This window comes from Salvia hispanica, chromosome 4 (genome assembly GCF_029641045.1).
Source record: "Salvia hispanica isolate PSC_SH4W2 chromosome 4, Shi_PSC_v1, whole genome shotgun sequence".
NCBI lineage: Eukaryota > Viridiplantae > Streptophyta > Magnoliopsida > Lamiales > Lamiaceae > Salvia > Salvia hispanica.
Genome location: NC_142695.1, coordinates 7,099,938 through 7,122,197, shown reverse-complemented (window position 1 = coordinate 7,122,197; position 22,260 = coordinate 7,099,938). Strand labels below are relative to the sequence as shown.

Sequence of the window (22,260 nt, the reverse complement as noted above, 5' to 3'; positions counted from 1 at the left end):
ATAAAAATGAAAAAAAAAAATTAAATGTATTTTTAGATGAAATTCTGTTGAGTAGTCATTGTATTGAATTTGATTTTATTGTTTGGCATAAGGTAAGCGAGTCATTGTCATGGATTAAATTTGTATTGAATTTGATTTTATTGTTTGGTTAATAAATTTAGCAAAATGTTTGGTTGATAATATTAATAACAAAACTAATACGTATTAATTTTGAGTTTATTTGTTATTAATAAATTAATACTATTACTGATTTGATCTAATCAAATATTGGCAAAAATTAATTCAATTTTTATTAATATGACAAAAATTAACTACTACTCCTACTATGTAATACAGTATTAATATAATTTTATTAACACTCAAATAATTAAAAAAATAATAATTGTGTATGTAAATTCTACTTATTTAATTAAAAATTATTCCCACACCTATGCTGTTGAAAACGTGTGAAATATGGGGGAAAAGAGAAAGGCCTTTGGCCTTTCACTTCTTGTAACCTCCAAATGTTTATGAGGTGCCTTCAAGGCAAGACCTCTCATATGTTCTCTCCTATCCTATAAATAGGTGGGTTTGAGAGATGAGAAAGAACACCAACAAATGCATTACATCTTCTCTCAAACTCTACATCATAGTGTGCATCTTAGGAGCATTGCATAGCTCGATTCTCGGAACTCCATCAAGTTCGCCGGTGCCTAGCGGGTTTGAGGTGCTTTTACACGCTAGGAGGAAGTCGTTTTATCTTTGGGGGCAATACGCCATTCCGTGAGCACTAGTCGGGGCGTAATTTGTCTTGCGGAAAGAGGGCTTCCCTCGACTCGACTTATAGTTCGGTTTGTTTTATTATTTCCGTTGTAATTTTCATTCCATTTATTGTTATTATCTTCCTCGATTGTAATAGTTAGAGTACCACCTGTAACGGCTTGAGAATTTTATCCCATTGGTTCTAACAATCGCAAGACAAATTATTGTACTCTTCTAAGACAGGGTTATACCAATCGAAGTTAGAGGAAACATGAGCTCCAAAGCTGGAATGAAGAAACGAACAGTCGCAATGTCGATGTGCAATGAAGTGGTTAATTCCTTGAGAGCTATTCTCTTGAGAATTGTGTTTATCGTTTGTCATTTGACAAGCAAGACCAATTTTGACTTGGTAGTAATAATTGGGATGCATGTGGTGTTGAATATACCAATGCACATATGGTTCAATATAATTGTGTACTTATTGATGGAGACAATATTGTGCAAATTATTTGAACGTGTTGTTATAAACAACAAAGATCACGAGGTGGTCGCAATGGTCTCCGATGTGGACCATGGTAATAATCCAAATGAATGGTTTGTTGATACGGGTGCCACATGTCATGTGTGCTCCGAGAGAAACGTTTTTTCTACTTACAAATCTGTTGGAGGTAGAAAAGTACGCATGGGAAACCAAGCCTCTTCTGAGGTAGTTGGTGTGGGTAATGTGTTCCTAAAACTAGGATCTGGAAAGGTTCTTACCCTTAAGGATGTGCTGCATGTCCCAGACATCCGAAATAATTTGGTGTCAGGCTCACTTCTAGTAAATCATGGATTTTCACTAGAATTTGAGTGTGAAAAGGTTATATTGACCAAGAATGGAAAATTCATAGGTGAAGACCACCTAGTGAATGGGCTTTTTGAGCTGAATGTTACGGTCATTCACCGTGGAAAAGGAATATGCAATAAAGAAGATGACACATCCTCTTACTTGCTTGAGAGCTCTGATTTATGGCATAATAGATTGGGACATGTAAATCTAAATGCTATAAACAGATTAGTAAATCTTAATTTACTAAAGGTTGATAAGTTTAACTCACAAGAAAGATGTGAAGTGTGTGTTGAAGCCAAAATGGCTAAGCTTCCGTTCCATTCGGTAGAGCGAAGCACAAAACCTCTTGAGTTAATCCATACAGACGTATGTGATTTGAAATTTGTGCAAACAAGAGGTGGTAAAAAGTATTTCATCATATTTATAGATGATTGCACAAGGTATTGTTACCTTTACTTATTAAGAAGTAAAGATGAGGCAATTGAAGCGTTTAAAGACTTCAAAAATGAAGCCGAAAATCAACTTAATTGTCGAATTAAGTATGTTCGAAGTGATAGAGGTGGTGACTATGTGGTGCCGTTTACAGAATTATGTCATGCAAGTGGTATAATTCACCAAACCACGGCTCCATATTCTCCTCAGTCGAATGGTGTTGCTGAACGCAAAAATCGAACACTTAAAGAGATGATGAATGCTATGTTGATTAGTTCAGGTTTACCCCATAACATGTGGGGGGAGGCTGTGTTAACGGCAAATTATATCCTGAATAAGATTCCACTAAAAAGTAGGGATGTGACTCCCTATGAGTTGTGGAAAGGCAAGAAACCTTCGTATTCATACCTCAAAGTGTGGGGGTGCTTAGCGAAGGTAGAAGTGCCACCTCCGAAGCAAGTTGCAATAGGCCCTAAAACAGTTGATTGCATCTTTATTGGCCATGCACTTAATAGTAATGTCTATCGTTTCCTAGTCCATAAGTCAGCTGTGCCTGGCGTGGCTGAAGGAACAACGATTGAGTCAAGGAATGCTATATTCTTTGAGAATGTTTACCCTTGCAAGAGGCAGGAGGATCGTTCTAGTGAAAGAATGATGGATGAATCCACTAGTTCTAATCCTCCAAAAAGGACGAGGTTAAGTCCTGAGGATGTAGAACCAAGACGTGAAAGAGTTAAAATTGCTAAGACTTTTGGTCCTGACTTCATAACCTTTATGTTGGATGATGAACCAAAGTCGTTGGCAGAAGCGTTGTCTGGCGCAGATGCGCCATTCTGGCAAGAAGCGATCAATAGTGAAATTGAATCAATTATGAGAAATAACACATGGGTGTTAGTAGACTTGCCAGAAGGTTGTAAGACCTTAGGGTGCAAGTGGATCCTGAGAAGGAAATATAAAACCGATGGTACTATTGAAAAGTACAATGCTCGCCTAGTTGTAAAAGGCTTTAAGCAGCAAGAAGGATATGACTTCTTCGACACGTATTCACCCGTTACGAGAATCACTTCCATTCGGGTGCTGCTTGCTATTGCTGCTTTGCACAATCTTGAAATTCACCAAATGGATGTGAAAACTGCATTTCTGAATGGTGAATTGGAAGAAGAAATTTATATGGAGCAACCTGAAGGGTTTGTAGTACCTGGCCAAGAAAGGAAGGTATGCAAGCTAGTGAGGTCTCTATATGGATTAAAACAAGCGCCTTTGCAATGGCACTTGAAGTTTGACAATGTGATGTTGTCAAATGGGTTCACTATCAACGAGTGTGATAAGTGTGTATACATTAAGAACACAAATATTGGGTTTGTTATTGTGTGTCTTTATGTGGATGATATGTTGATTATGGGCAGCAATAGTGCCATTATCAACGAGACCAAAAATATGTTGAATAGAAATTTCGACATGAAAGACATGGGTCTAGCTGATGTGATTCTCGGAATCAAGATTAAAAGGAATCCTGAGGGAATAGCTTTGACACAATCTCATTACATTGAGAAAGTGCTTAAAAAGTTTCACTCATTTGACTGTGAGCCAGCTAAGACTCCATTGGAACCCAATGTGCATTTGAGTAAGCACACGGGAGAGCCTATAGCTCAAGAAGAATACGCAAGGATCATAGGGAGTTTGATGTTTATCACAAACTGCACCCGACCAGATCTTGCGTGTACGGTGAATAAGCTGAGCCGATTTACGAGCAACCCAAGCAAGAAACATTGGAAAGCTCTGCATAGGGTTTTGAGATACTTGAAGTATACTGTTAACTTTGAGCTGCAGTACACAAACTATCCCCAAGTACTTGAAGGGTACTGTGATGCAAATTGGATCTCTAATTCAAAAGACTCGTTTTCGACGAGTGGGTATGTGTTCACTGTGGGGGGTGGAGCTGTGATTCACTTGGATTTTACATGATTTTAGAGGGTAGTTTTACTTGGTTTTGATCATATATTGTGTACTTTGAGACATGGTTATAGCTACTTCTCTATTATGTTGATATTTTGACCATTTTGTGAAGAATGTGTAGAAAAATGTACAAAATATGTGGATGTGCAGCTGCTCAATGTTCGAGACAGCTTTTCTGGAGATTTTGAAGTCCGATTCGCATGTAATTCATACCATTCTCTTTGTCTTCAAAAGAGCTTCGCGTGGATATCTTAAACGTCTCAATCGGAGTTCGGTAGAAGAAGTTATGGCCGTTTTACCAAGACAAACGCACCTGGCGACCCGCCAGCAAAACACGAAAAAAACGCCGTAAGCAGCTGGCGACTCGCCAGCTTCGACGCACACCCAACCTGGCGACCCGCCAGCTTCGTCGGACAGCTTATTTCGGGCCCAAAGTCAACCCTAGGTATATATATGCCTAGGAAACGCCTCCAAACACAACTTACACGCCTCCTACCCCAAAAATACTACTTTTTCACCTAGGAAGAAGAGAAGAACGAGCAGAAGACGAGTATTCATCGCAAGATTGAAGACGAAGCCTCCAATCCGCCCAATCCAATTCTAGGAGTTTCTACTTTTAGTTTTATTCTTGTTCAAACAATGTTTTTGAATATTTCTTCGACTTTTGTGTTGAACATGAGTAGCTAAATCCTTCGTAGAGTTCTACGGGGGAGATACAATGATTCTAATGTTTAATTGATTTCCTTTTTCTATGCCTTGGCTCATGTGGTTATTTTGATTTCTTCTGTGCTTATACGTTTATTTGACTGATCACCTTATAAATGCATGTGGATTTTACTACAAGAACTGAGAAGTGAGTAGTTTAATTTGAGAGAGAAGAAATTGACGTCTTTGCCAATATAATCAAGAGATTTGAGCCTTTGAATGAAGCTAAGTATCTTAGGAGCTATTAGGAGTTGTTGCCTTAGTTCTAGGAAGTAGACTTCGGTTCTAGGTAGCAATCTACAAATTATATGCTTTGAGAAAAGATATAGTTTTACCTTAGTGATAGCTTAATAACCCTTGAGACCCTTTGTTGGCATAGTTAGGAAGTTAGTTGAGCATAGGATAGTTGTTATCGATCCCGTAGGATTCTACCTTCTCATCCTTGATCTACATCCGTTTTCTTATTTGCTTTTAGTTCTCTAGTTATTTTTAATTGTTTTTACCTTGCTTTTAAATAGATTTAGAAAACCCAAACTTTCCGATTCATCTAGATAGTAGTTGAGGTTGGTTCGTGGTAATTAGGTTGACACTCATTGTCTCTGTGGATACGATACTCTTTGCTTACTATTTGCTACATTAGCCCCGTACACTTGCGGGTATACTTGTGTTAAAAATAAGTTGAGTCAAGCTGTTTCGTGGAAGTCAACGAAACAGACGTGTATAGCTCGATCCAGCATGGAATCTGAGTTTATCGCTTTAGACAAAGCAGGGGAAGAAGTTGAGTGGCTTAGAAACTTCCTAGAAGATATTCCATGTTGGAAGAAGCCAGTGCCGGCAGTAGTGATACACTGTGATAGCCAAGCGGCTATAGGGAGAGCACATAGTGGCTTATACAATGGTAAGTCTCGACATATTCGTCGGCGACATAATACCGTGAGGCAGTTGATCACAAGTGGTGTTATCGCAGTTGACTATGTAAGGTCAGTGGATAACTTAGCGGATCCGTTAACGAAAATTTTAAACCGTGATCAAATGCATAAATTGCTAAAAAGAATGGGACTGAAAACCACATTTTAAAAGATGATTTAGTGGTAACCCAACCATACGATTGGAGATCCCATGGGCTTGGTTCAATGGGAAAACAAAGCTATATGACTCTAGTTGTAACACTCGGAAAATATTTTATCTTCGCCCATTCTTTAGAAAGCATTGAGTGTTGTAACCTGCATGTGGTAAGAGACTAAGTTTAGACTTTAAATGATTCTTAGAAGCCTCGAGGAGGTGGGTATTGCAGGATACCCGGAAAAGAATCACCTATGTAAGTGAAGAAGTGCGGGCCGCTTCAACATGTGAATCACTAATGAATCCAAAGTGGTGTTCCATGGCCAGTAAAGGACACAAACGTGAGAACTGATGAGTTTGTAAATAGTATTGTGTCAATATTATTGTCTCGGTATACACCAAGGAGGAATGGTTCAAGGCATCACGTCCACCAGGCCGCCTGTATGCCCGATAGTGTTGACTATGGAAAGTTCAAAGCCCCAAGCTACTATTCCAAATGCAATATTGTTTCTCGAGGATTGAGCGAAGAGTCTGCATGCATGCAAACACGTCTTGTGTTGGTTTGAGTTGTCAGTGCTCTAACCAATGTGGGGGATTGTTGAAAACGTGTGAAATATGGGGGGAAAAGAGAAAGGCCTTTGGCCTTTCACTTCTTGTAACCTCCAAATGTTTATGAGGTGCCTTCAAGGCAAGACCTCTCATATGTTCTCTCCTATCCTATAAATAGGTGGGTTTGAGAGATGAGAAAGAACACCAACAAAAGCATTACATCTTCTCTCAAGCTCTACATCATAGTGTGCATCTTAGGAGCATTGCATAGCTCGATTCTCGGAACTCCATCAAGTTCGCCGGTGCCTAGTGGGTTTGAGGTGCTTCTACACGCTAGGAGGAAGTCGTTTTATCTTTGGGGGCAATACGTCATTCCGTAAGCACTAGCCGGGGCGTAATTTGTCTTGCGGAAAGAGGGCTTCCCTCGACTCGACTTATAGTTCGGTTTGTTTTATTATTTCCGTTGTAATTTTCATTCCATTTATTGTTATTATCTTCATTGATTGTAATAGTTAGAGTACCGCCTGTAACGGCTTGGGAATTTTATCCCATTGGTTCTAACATATGCTACGCCCCCAAACCCCACCCATCGCCTACTCATTCCAAACTTTTATTCATGAACTCACCAATCTGCCGAGTCATTAACTCGTCGAATGTGCTCCACTCAAAATTTGGTATTCATGAACACAATTCCTCCCAAATTGATGAAAAAAAAAAAAACAATATCAAGGATGGGAAGGGAAGTGAGACAGAGAAGAGAGGGGCTTGAGATAGAAGTAATCGCAGGGCCTGAACACTTCTAATCGGACCCGTCACTGCCGAGACGGGCTTGAAGCGGGCCTTGCGGGCCAAAATTATTTGTTTTGGCAAGTGAACAACACATTAGAAGCATCATATGACTGAGTCTTGGGCTAATTGGGCAAACCAAGCGGCTCTTTAGTGTGAGTACTAAATTACAAAAAAGTACAAATTAAAAAGTTCATAATTTTATTCGACGAACTAAATCAAAGGAAATAGTTCGTATTTAATGGACGGAATGAGTATAAAAATAATAGAGTAGTACTACTTTTTTAACTTTTTGTCGCTCGCATCCGTAATATGTTCAAGCAGATGTATTTTTCGGTTTAACAATATGCATATTACGGAGTATTTAATATTATATAAAAAACTGAGTCACAATTATATTTTACAAGAGTAAAACTATAAAAGTAACATCAAACTTGAAAATGCAAAACAATATGTACCGTAGAATTCATGAGATTGATGAATGAGAGTACTGTGTCTAGCTACGTATGAAATTTAACACTCCATATAGATTGAGTTACCATAAATTATGATCGCCCAAGATTCGAAGTTTACATTATTTTTACCCAACACTAAAGAATCAAAGTTTGATAGTATAATAACACTATTTTCTTCCACAAAAAAATACGGTAATATCGAATAAGAGCCTCTATTAAAAATTCGTTTTTAACGAACAAGTACTAACTCAATGCAAATAGTTTTTCCCTCTAAACCGCAGTTCATGTAGACGAGAAGTAACATTCAAGAATGCTTCTTCACTGCATGGGATTGTCAGACCTCCCATGGGATGCTCAAATCCATATTCTTCCTCTGAAAACCTCAACAAATCTTGAAATAATTGAGTCTTTAAATACGAAATCGGAACTATAAATCGACTCTTATCCTTACTCTCCCCTACATAAACCACCAAGAAACCCCTCGGTGCAGATGATCTCGATGAGTAACTATGATCAACGTGACGACTCCTAGTCAAGAAACACCTTCCCATTTCACAATTTTACCTAATGCGTGTGCTTATTTGTTTGGGTTGTGAAAATTTGAGAAAGATATGATGCATTGGGAGTTTCTGTCTAATTGAAGGCTTATTTATACAAGTAATGTTTATGTAAGTGATTATCACTATCCCCATTTTTTAGGATTGCCTATGCGCCCATGGTTTTGTTGGGGAGATTTTTATAATTTTATTGCTTTAAATTAACAACAGACAGTATTTCAGCCTAAATCTTCTATTTTTATTTTCCTTGTTTCAACCTTTTTTCTTAATTATTGTACAAAATCTTGTTTGTAGGGATGTAGTACGCTATCAATGTATGGGCACTGAAATATTTTGAAAGGGGAGTTATTGATACTTTTCCTAGATAAATGGTTAGTTAAGTTGCATGATTATGAGATGTTCATAAGCAATTAGACACTTAATTATCAATAATTTATATAGATGCCTGAGTCATTATTCAACTTTATACTACAAAATTAAGGGATTTTTTAATATGTTTAATTTTGTTGGGTCGAGAAGAATATTTAGTGTGACCTACCCACCTCATAATGGAAGGACAATTATGCATACGGGGCTCTATATTTAAAGTTTGTTAACTTTTTTATATGTTTTGGTTTAAAATTGTCTAATCGTCGACAGATGGATTATTTAGGATCGCTTTGATTAGGACAGGATATTTCGTTACGTACGTAACATCTCTAACTATTTATTCTCTTATCTTTATTTCACAATTATCAAAATATTTTACTTATTTATTATAATTATTATTGATATTCTTTTTATTAATTAATATTTTATACTATCATGTTGTACTACATGTGACATGCCGAGTTAAGATAATTAAGCTCACTACAACAAACAGCCAAATTAGAGCAGATATTTTAATTTATTGTTATATGGACAATAATCTTTGATCAACCAAATCAAACTTGAAAATTAAATAATAGGAGTATATTACATTGATTTGATTTTCTTGATCAATTTAAGTGTGCAGGCAGAGATTAGGAGATATTTTGGCATTTTGAGTTGGATACTAATTAAGGAATGTAAGTCCTTAAACTAGCTAGTTGATCTCAGTCTTTAAATATTTAAACAAATATTTTTCTGCTTAAATTCAGCAGCTTAGTCATTGTCTTTATTCTTTATATATACAGACCCTTTTAATATTAATTGACCTTGTTAAGATAATATTATACCAATAAGGACATGTTAATTGCATCAAAAACGATATGCAACTGCGATATATAATATAATTAATGTTATAAATTATAAATTTATGTTAGTTATGAAACTAATAGAACCTAATTAACTATTCTAAATTCATTTTAAAAGAGACTTGTGTAAATGCAAGAGATTACGTTACGGTTAATTGACATTTAAAAAGAATTCAAATTACAATATCCTAGCTTGAATTTTTTGTAATCAAATCACGAGTTTAGTTCTTATTGTTCTTAGTTTGTGAAAAATGAAATTTTGCGATTGCTGAAAACTTAAAATTAAAATAACATATATTAAATAATTAGTACATCATTTTAACACAAATGTGATATAGCTTATAATAATGCTCCAGCCTCCAGGGATATAAATAATACTAACACCATTTGCTGGACCCAAAGGATGAATTCAACAATAATTAGCGAGTAATTCTAAATTTCTAGGGAGATGTCTAATTAAATAGTACGCCACTTAATAAATATTAGGCAGTATCTTATTCCTTTTAACAATTTAACATTTTAAAATCTTGAATTAAAATTGGACAGAATTTGTTCACTTTAAATATGAAGTTAATCAACCCATCTAAGAATATTTTAGAAAGCTTAGTTAATTAAACGAAAAATAAAATTAATATTACCTTCCAACACTGATTTCCGACATTCATACATATTTTATTGATTCAATAAAATTTAGAAAATCATGGGACTCTTGGAAAATTCATTTACTTTTATAAGTTTCTTTAAATGTTGAGATTATGGATTCATACATATTTATATTTTTTAAGTAGCAAATCATAGACTTAACTTTTAACATTGTCGTATTGTTTAATTTAGATTATCTCAAAGCTTAGAGTAGGTAATCGCGATATGGTAGTATATACTTTAGCTCACCCAATCGCCCACTGTTTTCTCCAATATTGGTTTAGTTTTTTAAAATTTGTATCAATTATTATATACAGATATTCTCTATATAGTGAGGCAAAATACTAAAATATGTACAATACTTCTTTGTTTTAAATAATATCCCAAAACCCATCGTATCCAATCCACATCACATATATAATTACATGTCATTGAACAAATACTATTTGGCTGCAAATTGTTTCTCGGAAGATTTGGAGGTGAATTAGTTTAATATTCTTGTTACGACTTTGAATTAGTTTAATAGTTTATTGTCCATTTTGAATTTAACATACTGGACCAATTTTAATACCATTAACAGAAAAGTCACTGATAATAATAAGAGCAAAATCATACTAAGTACACACTTGCAAATGTACGTACGTCCACAAATCACCTTTCATTATAGTTAGATAATTAATAATCATATCTTAATTATTACTCCCTCCGTCCCCTATTAGGAGTCACTCTTTGACCGGGCACGGGTTTTTAGAAATGTAAAAAAAAGTTGGTTGAAAAAGTTAGTGGAATGTGGGACCCATTTTTTATATTGGTTTTATAATAAAATGTGAGTGAATTGAGTTAGTGGAATGTGAGACCTACTTACTATTTATGGTAAAAATGAAGTGTGACTCTTAATTGGGGACGGACCGAAATGGAAAAGTGTGACTCTTAATGGGGGACGAAGGGAGTAGTTTTCTTAATTGAGGTTTTGACATCTTAAGTAAGAATTTGGTAATGGGTATTTGTTCTTGAATTGTAACATATTCTTCAAATTCTAGTTTTGCATATAAAGCATAAAATTTGCAAATACATTATTTAATTATATATATAATCCGACTTCGCAATCAATCAAGATTCCGGTGCTAACATCATTGATTCAGTAAATAACACGGGCATGTGTATAGTTGCTTGAAAATTCCTAAACTTTTGCAATCAATCGATATTATGGCATTAACAAGCTTGTTGACTAAACTACGGGGAACAATCCCGCTCCTAATGCTATTTATGGTGATCACTCTCTCATATGTCATTTTCGTAAAGCAAAACTTTATAGTTCGTTGAATGCTTCAAATCTATCCATTACCGCAGTCCTCAATCATCTCCTTGAATTTGAAGTTTAACTAAATCATTTAATTACTACTCCCTCCGTCCTCGATTAAAAGTCACACTTTGACCGAGCACGAGTTTTAAGAGATGTAAAGAAAAGTTGGTTCAAAAAGTTAGTGGAATGTGAGATCCATTTTTTTATATTGATTTTATAATAAAGTGTGAGTGAATTGAGTTAGTGGAATATGAGACCTACTTACTATTTATGGTAAAAATGAAGTGTGACTCTTAATTGGGGACGGACCGAAATGGAAAAGTGTGACTCTTAATCGGGGACGGAGGGAGTACTTGTTTGACCAAACAGAGCAATAGATAAGAAATAAATGTATTTCTCTACATTTACATTGGTAGAATCAACTTCTAGAGGGTGTTCGGTTTGCAAGATTGTACTCCCTGCGTCCCAGATAATTCGACCCAGTATTCCATTTCGGGACGTCCCATATAATTTGTCTCACTTCACTTTTACCATTTTTGGTAGTGGACCCCATATTCCACTAACTCATTCATTCTCACATTTTATTATAAAACTAATACTTTAAAAGTAGGACCCACATCCCACCAACTTTTTCAACCCACTTTCCATTAGATTTCTTAAAATCCGTGCCGGGTCAAAGTGTCCCAAATTATCTGGGACGGAGGGAGTATCTCGTATTAAATGTGTAGTGTGTTTGGTTCATGAGATTCAATCTTACAACTCAATCCTAGATGGCATGAGATAATTAGTCATAGCTAATCCCCTATGACTAAAATAATCTCACAACTCAATCTAAAATTATATTTTGATGTTATTTTATTTAGGAAACCGAACGCCACCAAAGGTATTTTGCTAAGTCCTTCATGCAACAGGACTTGATGGAAGCAAAATATAGGAGAATCGGTTATATTTGATGAATTGTACGATAAAGATGTAGCAATCAAATAACCATAATCGGCTCACTTTCTCCTAGTCTGGGACGGTTGAATCGAACTCAAATCGCTTCTTGCTTACTCTTGTCATTATTGATCCAAATCTACAATCATCTAGTTTCCTCTAAGAGCATCCGCAACGCGGACTCGATTTTGGCTCTGTCTCGACTCGACGAGACGAGCCAGCATCGAGTCAGCGTTGCGAGGCTCGTCTCGTCTCGACGAAACGAGACATCTCGTCGCGCGACGCGACACGGCGAGGCCGGCCTCGAGCTGGCGAGACGACGTGCGCGCCCACGTGGCGCGCGCTGGAGCGTTGCGTGACGCCCACTCGCCGGCCCGCGAGTGGACGTCGTAATTATGACGTAATAATTTTATTTTTTTTTATAAATTCGAAAAAATCGAATTTAATATAAAAATAAAAAATCAAACGGTCAAATGACCGTTGGGGACCAAACGGTCGAATTTTCAAATTTTTTTTTTTTTTTTATTCTTCTATAGATATACTCTATACTTCATTCACCATTTTACACACAAACACAACTTTTATTCCTCATTCCTCTTCCATTTTACACACAAACACTACTCTCAAATTGTTGAAAAAATGTCCGGCGATGGAAACTCCAGCGGCGGCGGCTCCGGCTGGCGGCGCTCCGTTGGGTTCGACTTGAACTCGTTCGACGATTGGGCGAGCATGTACAACTGTTTGGGTACTCCCGGTTCGTCGCCGGGCACCCAGGGCTTGACCACCCCGCTGGCGTACCAAACACCACATTTTGATGTGGATGCATACTATCGTCCCTCCCCCCCCCCAGAGGTACGGGCAATCGCCGGGATTATCCCAAATTCCGGAGAATTTTTTGGCGCCTGATCGCAGTTTGCCCGACTGGCCAATCGGTGGAGGCTCCGGCTCCGGCTCCGGCTTCGGCAGGATCAACCTCAGTCTCGGCGTCAATGCCGAGGAGGAAGAGGAGGAAGAGGAGGCAGCGACTGCAGAGGTTGGTGGAGACGGCAGCCGGCATGCATACAACCAAGCCGAGACGTTGGCTCTGTACGACGCTTGGATCAGCGTCTCGTACGATCCTGTCGTCGGGAATCAACAAACCCACAAGTGCTTTTGGGAAAAAGTCACCGAACTTTACAACGCCCGAAGGCCGACGAATACCGTTCCCCGCAACGTGAAGATGCTCCGCAGTCATTGGGACCGAACCGACAAAGATGTCAAAAAATTTTGCGCGATATACAGGGGAGAAGAGGCGAATTATCAGAGCGGAGCCAGTGGAGCCGACATTCTGAGAGCGGCGTTGCGGGTCTTCAAAGACGACGTCGGCAAAGATTTCAAGCTTGTCGATGTTTGGTCGCAAGTCCACCACCTTGACAGGTGGGCTGGCGGTGTCGAGTCGGCCTCGGGCTCGAAACGCACGAAGCGCACGGCGCGTGGCCACTACTCGTCTAGTGATGGCGGCGAAGGCAACACCTCACGTGAGGGCACGCCAACCGATGATGCAGGGGGGTCTTCTTCCGGTGCACGACGTCGGCCGCAAGGGACCAAGGCGGCGAAGGCGGCTAGAGCCAGGGGGAGAGCGAGAGCGAGAGGGATGGGCCGTGGCGGACCAAGCCAGGCAGGCGAGGGCTCGGGCTCCGGCACGGGCACGGGCTCGCACACCCTAATGTCCATGTACCTAGTCGCCACGATGGCGGACCTCTCAAAAATGAATCCTGGCCAAGTTGCAGCCCATATGGCCGGAATTGAGTATATGAGAGCTCAACTTGGTATAGTTGTACCGCCGACTTCGGGGGATGATGATTCGCCGGCGGGGTAGTTTTTTTATTTTTTAGGATTTTAAATTATGTATTTTTTTCTATTTTTTAGGCTTTTAAGTTGTAATATTTATTTTATTTTAATGAAGTGTGTTTTTATTAATTGAATTTGTTGGAATTAAAAATAAAAAATGAAATTGAATGAATAGTTAAGAGATGGTTAAGAGATGGTTAAGAGATGGAGGGTTGCAGGTGCTGTCTCTTAGTTAAGAGATGAGCTGAAAAGTACAGTGGGGCCCATGAATAGTTAAGAGATGAGACGGTTAAGAGACGGATAAGAGATAGCGTTGCGGATGGCCTAAACCATCTCTCTCTAGTCTGCTCTCTTTTTATCGGTATAAATCGTAAATTCAACAAATGAGAGTGTTTAATGTGGTAGTATATTACAATGTCGTTTGATTGCCTTGAATGTAATGTCTTTTTATTGTTGTCTGACTTTAGTTACTATTGTCTGATTATGTCATGTAATTTAATCAACCAGTAATGTGAGTAGGGATGTCAATCTAGCCCGAAACCCGCGGATCGATCTAAATAGCCCGGTAAAATTATAGGGTTAGGTCCGGAAAATTGTAACCCAAATACATAACCGGGCTATACGGGCTGACCCGTTTGGGTTGGCGGGTTATGCGGACTGGCCCGGGTGGGTTTGCGGGTTAGCCCATGGGTTGAGCATTTTTAAAAAATATGAAATTTTGGGTTTATATACTTATATATATCAAATATATATGGCATATGAACTATATAAGGTAATAATGTCTTCTTTCTCAAATCAAAAGTTAGGGTTAATGAAATATAGAGTATATTAATATCATAATATGTACTCATATAATCACATTAAACTCCATAGAATTTATTTTTTGATATACTATTATCTATACTATCTTTTTTAACTTCTTAGAATTTATTTTTTCGTTATACAATTAAGAATATTATTTAACTCCTTTTGTAATGCATGATTTCTATTTAATTGTCATTTAATTGTATTCAGATTCACACGTGCTACTAATTGAGCGATATGTTTATGTATTTTGTTTCAATTTTCAATAGCTATTATTTTCCTTCTCTTGATCACTTTGATAATACCTCACTTTACGACAATCAGTTTTTTTTTATAAGTTAGAATACCGAATTGGATAGAAAGAAACAAATAAGATCACTCCTGGCCCGAAGAGCCCGTGGGTTAGCTCGAAACCCGAAGATTTAGGGTTAGGGCCAAAAATATATAACCCGAAAAATTTACAGCCCGAATAACCCACACCTAAATAGTCCGACAAACCGAGTGGGTTGGCCCAAACCCGAGCGGGTTAGCCCAATTGACATCCCTAATTCGAAATCTTAACACATGAAATATAACTATTCAATGTAATACTCATGCTAGTTAAATAATTTTAGAATTATTTGAAATATTATATTATTATTTATTAATAAATTTGCTTTGTCATATTTATCTAATTGCAATTATTTTTAAGAAAAATCAATTGTAAAAAGGAATTTAAAAAATATAAATAACTAAGATAAATATTTCTAATAGTATTAAAATTTGGTCAATACTAAAGCAGAAATAATTGAAATATACATGCAGATCTAGTTGAGGAATTTATATAGGTGAGTCCTGGGATGGGCTAGGCAAGACTTGGGCTTAGGTTTTGATTGGGCTTCTAATGAGCCTATATATAATTCATTACTAAAGTTTACAATAAAATGCAGGGAACTCAAGAATATAACGATGCATATTTCCTAATTTTTTTCAGGTTTCATGTACTCCATATGCATGTTATTCCAAGATTGAGAGTTTGTAAAAGAAATGTACGTGCACGCACCCACATGATTAGGAGAATATACATATATTTATGATTTACCATTTCAATAAATCGGATGTGGTGATATCCATATATGTGATTAATGAACAAGCAATCCATGTAACACGAACCACAAGGAATGCCTCTTATCTTTCCACAAATTCAGACGTGACAAAGACATGATGGAGAACGAATACAAAACAATTTTTATGTACCCATTTTAGCAATGTATAGTGTGTCTTCTTTTTAGTCCGTCCCACAAGAGCATGTATTTTCTAATTTTTGAAATTCTTTTCTCACTAATGAGGTGAGACACATTTTTTACTAACAAAACTTTAAATAATTTTTTTCTATTTCTCTCTTATTTTACCAATTGTACATTAAAACACGTGTTCAATCAAGAGTGCATATCTAACTCTTTACTAACTCTTTTTGGAACAATTATTTCTTGAAAACATTTCTTTGCCAAGGTTTTAACATTACCATCTAAAATGCTAGTATTTGATTTTGTATGGGTGTTGTTGCAAATTGTAACAAAATGCTAGTTTTGTATATCTACATATAAAATTGGATTAATTTAATTTAAGAATATCAGTGTAAAACGATTATCTATTTATTCAGTACACATAATTTTGTAAATGTAATGCATATACATATATTTTATATTTTTATCTAATATTCTTGAATTGGAATCATTTTCATAAATCTTTTATTATTTAAATCAAATACATGTAATTTCTAGAATAGTATTCCTTCCGTCCGTCAATTAAAAACACACTTTGATTCGACATGAGTTTTAGAAAATGTATGAATTATAAAGAAAAATAGTAAAAATGTTAGTGGAATATGAATCTCATTTTTATATTATTAATTTTATATTGACATGTGTTAGCTTTGTGCGTCTCACAACATCAATTAAATAAGTGAGGTGTATGTGAGGGCGCGTTGCATCTGATTATAGCTCATGATTTTTTTCTATTTTGGGGCTGAGTATAAATACCCATTCTAGAAGAGTGACGAGAAGTTAAGAGAGAAATTACACACATTCAGTGAGTGATACACCTTCGAGAGCTGGTTCGAGATTCAGTCGGAGAAGAAGGCTGTGGGGTGATCTTAGTGATCGGAAAGTACAGCTCGGTTCTAGGTGTTCTCACATCGCATAGGTTAGTTGATTCTCTGTCGAGTTTCAGTTGTGGTCAGCTTGTGTTTGTGAAAAGTTCTGTGTGAAATTTCAGTTCTTGTACATCTGTAATCCTCATTTCAATATCAATACAAAGTGCTCGAGTTCTCCCGTGGATGTAGGCTTCATTGGCCGAACCACGTATGTGCTGTGTCTTTTGATTCTTGTGCTTGATTTCTGTTTGTGTTCGTTGCAATTGGTGATCCGTGTTTCACAAAATGGTGCCGTCTGTGGGAATTGAGTGCGCAAGATTGACGATGGCTGCTACTCGATTTGATTTCGAGAAGTTTACGGGTAAGAATGATTTTGGGCTTTGGAAGGTGAAAATGAGAGCTACGTTAGTACAGCAAGGGCTCTGGGAAGCGATGAAGTATGAGGAGCCGGATAAAACGGCTAATCTTGAGGATAAAGCCGTGGTCAAGAAGATGGATATGATGGACAGAGCGCATAGCGCGTTGATGCTAAGTCTTGGAGATCGAGTTTTAAGAGAGGTGTGTAAAGAAAAGACACCATCTGCCGTTTGGAAAAAGCTCGAGTCGATCTACATGACGAAATCACTAGCCAACAGATTATTCTTGAAACAGAGACTGTATTCTATCAAGTTTCTTGAAGGGAAAGGAATTATGGAGCAACTTGATGATTTTATGAAAGCTGTGGATGATTTAGAAAGTGTAGATGGGGAGATAAAGGATGAAGATAAGGCTATCATGCTCCTTAATGCCCTTCCCAAGAGTTTTGATCAACTCAAGGATGCCATCCTATATGGAAGAGATAGTTCTCTCACCTATGAAGAAGTTCTAACAGCCTTGAAAGCAAAGGAATTTCAGAAGGTCTCTGTTGCGAAACCGCTGGATCAAGCGGGTGAAGTTCTCAATGTAAAATCTGGGGACAAGAAAGCTGGGAAGAAGAAGTGGCAGAAGAAAGGAAAACCTGAGAAAAAGGAAGAAAAGGAAACTAGATCATGCCATTATTGCAAGAAGCCGGGGCACTTGAAAAAGAATTGTTATTCATGGAAAAGAAAGAAAGAAGAGGAAGCAGCTGGGGAGAACAATGCAGATATTGCTCAAGATGTTGAGACTGCACAAGCTCTCAATATAGCAGATTTTGACATCAATGAGTCATGGATAATGGATAGTGGATGTAGCTTCCATATGTGTCCCAAGCTTGAGTGGTTCAACAACATGAAGCAGTCTACTGGATCGGTACTTCTAGGAAATAATCAGATCTGCAGAGTCATAGGGATGGGAGATATCAAACTGAGAATGAAGGATGGCTCTCTGAAAATCCTCACTGAAGTCAGGTATATCCCTGAAATAAAAAGAAATTTAATCTCCTTAGGAGCTCTTGAAAGGAAGGGTTGCTCTTTCCTGTCTTCTGATGGCATCATGAAAGTGATGAAAGGATCTGATGTGGTCATGGAAGCTAAGCGCAGGTATAGTTTATATTATCTGCAGGCTGTAGTAGTCATTGATGAAGTCAATGTGGTGAAGAAAATAGATCCAGAGATTTGGCACCTCAGGCTCGGGCATGTTTCGAAGGATGGAATAAATCAGCTCATTAAAGGAGGAATAATAGAGGCTGATTTCAGAATGATCTCCAGAGATTGTGAGGTCTGTGTCCTTGGCAAAAGTAAAAAGTTGGTGTATCCTACTGGAAAGCACACATCATCCTCAACACTAGACTATGCTCATAGTGACATATGGGGGCCAGCTCAGACTGTTTCAGTGGGTGGATGTAGATATTTCTTGTCGGTTGTGGATGACTATTCAAGGAAAATTTGGCTATACATCATGAAAGACAAGTCTGAAGCCTTCAGCAAATTTAGAGAATGGTGTACAGAGGTTGAGGTGGAGAAAGGGTCAGTTCTAAAGTGTCTCAGAACAGATAACGGGTTGGAGTTCCTTTCTCATGAATTCGATGATTTCTGCAAACTCAAGAGAATTAAAAGGCACAGGACCGTACCAAATAATCCACAACAGAATGGAGTGGCCGAGAGAGCCAATAGAACAATCCTTGAAAGGGTTAGATGTATGCTAATCTCATCTGGAATGCCTCCAAAGTTTTGGGGAGAAGCAGCTGCAACAGCAGTGGTCTTGATAAATAAATGTCCTGCAACAGCTATTGATCATCAAACGCCCGATTTCAGATGGTTTGGACATCATGGTAATTACACTATGCTCAAACCTTTCGGATGCAGAGCCTACTCACATATCAGACAAGGCAAGCTCCAGCCAAGGGCACTGAAATGTGTCTTGCTCGGTTACCAGAAGGGTGTAAAAGGGTATAGGTTGTGGTCTATGGAACCAGGGAATCAGAAGGTGGTGATTAACCGGGATGTGATTTTCAGAGAGCAAGAAATGCCCTATAAACAAGCAGATAGAGGTGGAACATCAGATAGAATAGAAACACCAGTTGAGGTGGAGCTGTTGGAAGATTTTGAAATTCAGCAGCATAATGAAGATGTTAACACATCTGACTCTGAGCAACAAGTCCATGAAGTCAGTGATGATGATGATGACCAGGATGCTCCAACACAAGAGAATCTGGAAAACTACCAGCTAGCAAGAGACAGAGAAAGGAGAGCAAACATTAAGAAACCAGCAAGGTACAGTAATTCAAGCCTGGTATATTATGCTTTCTGTGCAGCAGAGGAGGTAGAGTCTACTGAGCCTGGAACTTACAAAGAAGCAGTCAAGAGTAGAGACAGAGACGGATGGATTAAAGCTATGCAAGATGAGATTGACTCCTTGTTGAAGAACAAAACATGGATTCTAGTTACAAGGAAAGTGATGCAGAAATTGATTGGATGCAAGTGGATATTCAAAAAGAAAGTTGAAGCGTCGGAGGATAACAGAATCAGATACAAGGCCAGGTTGGTGGCTAAGGGGTACAATCAGAGGGAAGGAATCGATTACAGCGAGATATTCTCCCCGGTGGTGAAGCACAGTTCCATCAGATTGCTCATGGCCTTGGTTGCACAGAATGATTGGGAATTACATCAAATGGATGTAAAAACGGCTTTCTTACACGGAGAGCTGGAGGAGAGTATATTCATGGAACAGCCAGAGGGGTTTATAAAACCAGGAGATGAGGAGAAAGTATGCTTACTGAAAAGAAGCATCTATGGACTGAAACAGTCCAGCAGGCAGTGGAACATCCAATTCGATGAGCATATGAAGAAAATTGGATTTGTAAGTTCTAAATATGATAGCTGCGTATACATAAAGGAAAGAGAAGGAAAATTAGTAGCCTTTCTGCTCCTATATGTAGACGACATGTTGGTAACAGGATCTGATATCAATGAGATTCAGAAAGTGAAACATGATCTCAAATGCAGATTTGAAATGAAAGATTTGGGAGAGGCCAAGAGGATTTTGGGTATTGATATCATCAGAGATAGGAAGAGAAGGGTACTATGGTTGAGTCAGCAGAATTACATTGATAAAGTACTCAAGAAATTTCAGATGAACGAGTCAAGAACAGTCTCTACACCATTGGGGCAGCAGTTTCAACTGTCAGCTGAGCAGAATCCTAAATCTAGAGAAGAGGTGGAGCAAATGGATAAATTACCCTATGCCAGCATTATTGGAAGTGTCATGTACGTGATGATATGCACTAGGCCCGACCTTGCTCATGCAGTGAGCATTACCAGCAGGTATATGAGCAATCCGGGGAAAGTGCACTGGCAAGCTTTAAAATGGTTATTGAGATATCTTGGTGGAACAAGAGACTATGGAATCATGTACAAGGGAAGTGTAGATCACACCAGAGATTGCTTGGAAGGATATTGCGATTCAGACTACGCTTCAAATCGTGACAATAGAAAGTCTCAGACCGGGTACATATTCACTTTGTTTGGAGCAGCTGTGACTTGGAAGTCGAACTTGCAATCTGTAGTGGCTTTGTCTACGACCGAGGCTGAATATATTGCCTTAACAGATGCGGTGAAAGAAAGTTTCTGGTTAAAAGGAATTTTGGCAGATCTGGGATTGATGCAGAAAAAGGTTGTGATTAATTGTGATAGCAGCAGTGCGATTTGCCTATCCAAGCATCAGACGTTCCATGATAGAAGCAAGCACATTGATGTGCGTTTGCATTTCATCCGAGATGAGGTTGGAAAGGGAATGATAGAGATTAAGAAGATTGCTACTGAGCATAATCCAGCAGATGCATTGACAAAGGTGATACCAGCTTCAAAGTTCATCTATTGCTTGGAGTTGGTGAATGTTCTTAGGAAATGAAGGAGCGTGGAATTGGAGATCAGGACAGCAGGTTATTGATGTTTTGATACGAGGTGGAGATTTGTTAGCTTTGTGCGTCTCACAACATCAATTAAATAAGTGAGGTGTATGTGAGGGCGCGTTGCATCTGATTATAGCTCATGATTTTTTTCTATTTTGGGGCTGAGTATAAATACCCATTCTAGAAGAGTGACGAGAAGTTAAGAGAGAAATTACACACATTCAGTGAGTGATACACCTTCGAGAGCTGGTTCGAGATTCAGTCGGAGAAGAAGGCTGTGGGGTGATCTTAGTGATCGGAAAGTACAGCTCGGTTCTAGGTGTTCTCACATCGCATAGGTTAGTTGATTCTCTGTCGAGTTTCAGTTGTGGTCAGCTTGTGTTTGTGAAAAGTTCTGTGTGAAATTTCAGTTCTTGTACATCTGTAATCCTCATTTCAATATCAATACAAAGTGCTCGAGTTCTCCCGTGGATGTAGGCTTCATTGGCCGAACCACGTATGTGCTGTGTCTTTTGATTCTTGTGCTTGATTTCTGTTTGTGTTCGTTGCAATTGGTGATCCGTGTTTCACAACATGTGAGTATAATGAATTAGTGGAGTATATTGCCTACTTACTAAAAGTAGAAAAAGATAAATATGTCTTTAAATGACAGACACTCCAAAATGGTGTGTCTAGTTTTGACAGAAGGAGAGAGTAGTAAAAAACAACGAGCGACAGTATTTGGATTTTGTGAATACTAGTCTAAAAAAATTGTCACAATTAAGAATGTTTACATTTTTTAATTGTAGCAAAAAATCTTGAATTCACAATATATCCATGGCATTTAAGTTATGAATTATAGCAACAAATCATTAATTCAGGATAGAGAACATTAACTGAGTGTGAAATACGGATAAAATAATAAATGTGAATATTATTTATACTAATAAATGGAATTTTACTTTACAATAATGACATTTTTATTTTCTCTCCTTGGAAAAAAGACCGTTAGATTATTATTTAACTGGCCATTATTT

The 22,260-nt window shown here is 37.8% G+C and overlaps 1 pseudogene; it reads right to left on the bottom strand.

Annotated features, from left to right (window-relative positions):
- Positions 1-7,763: 7,763 nt before the first annotated feature.
- Positions 7,764-8,066, bottom strand: LOC125194554 (auxin-responsive protein SAUR21 pseudogene; annotated as a pseudogene).
- Between the last annotated feature and the right edge of the window lie 14,194 nt (positions 8,067-22,260).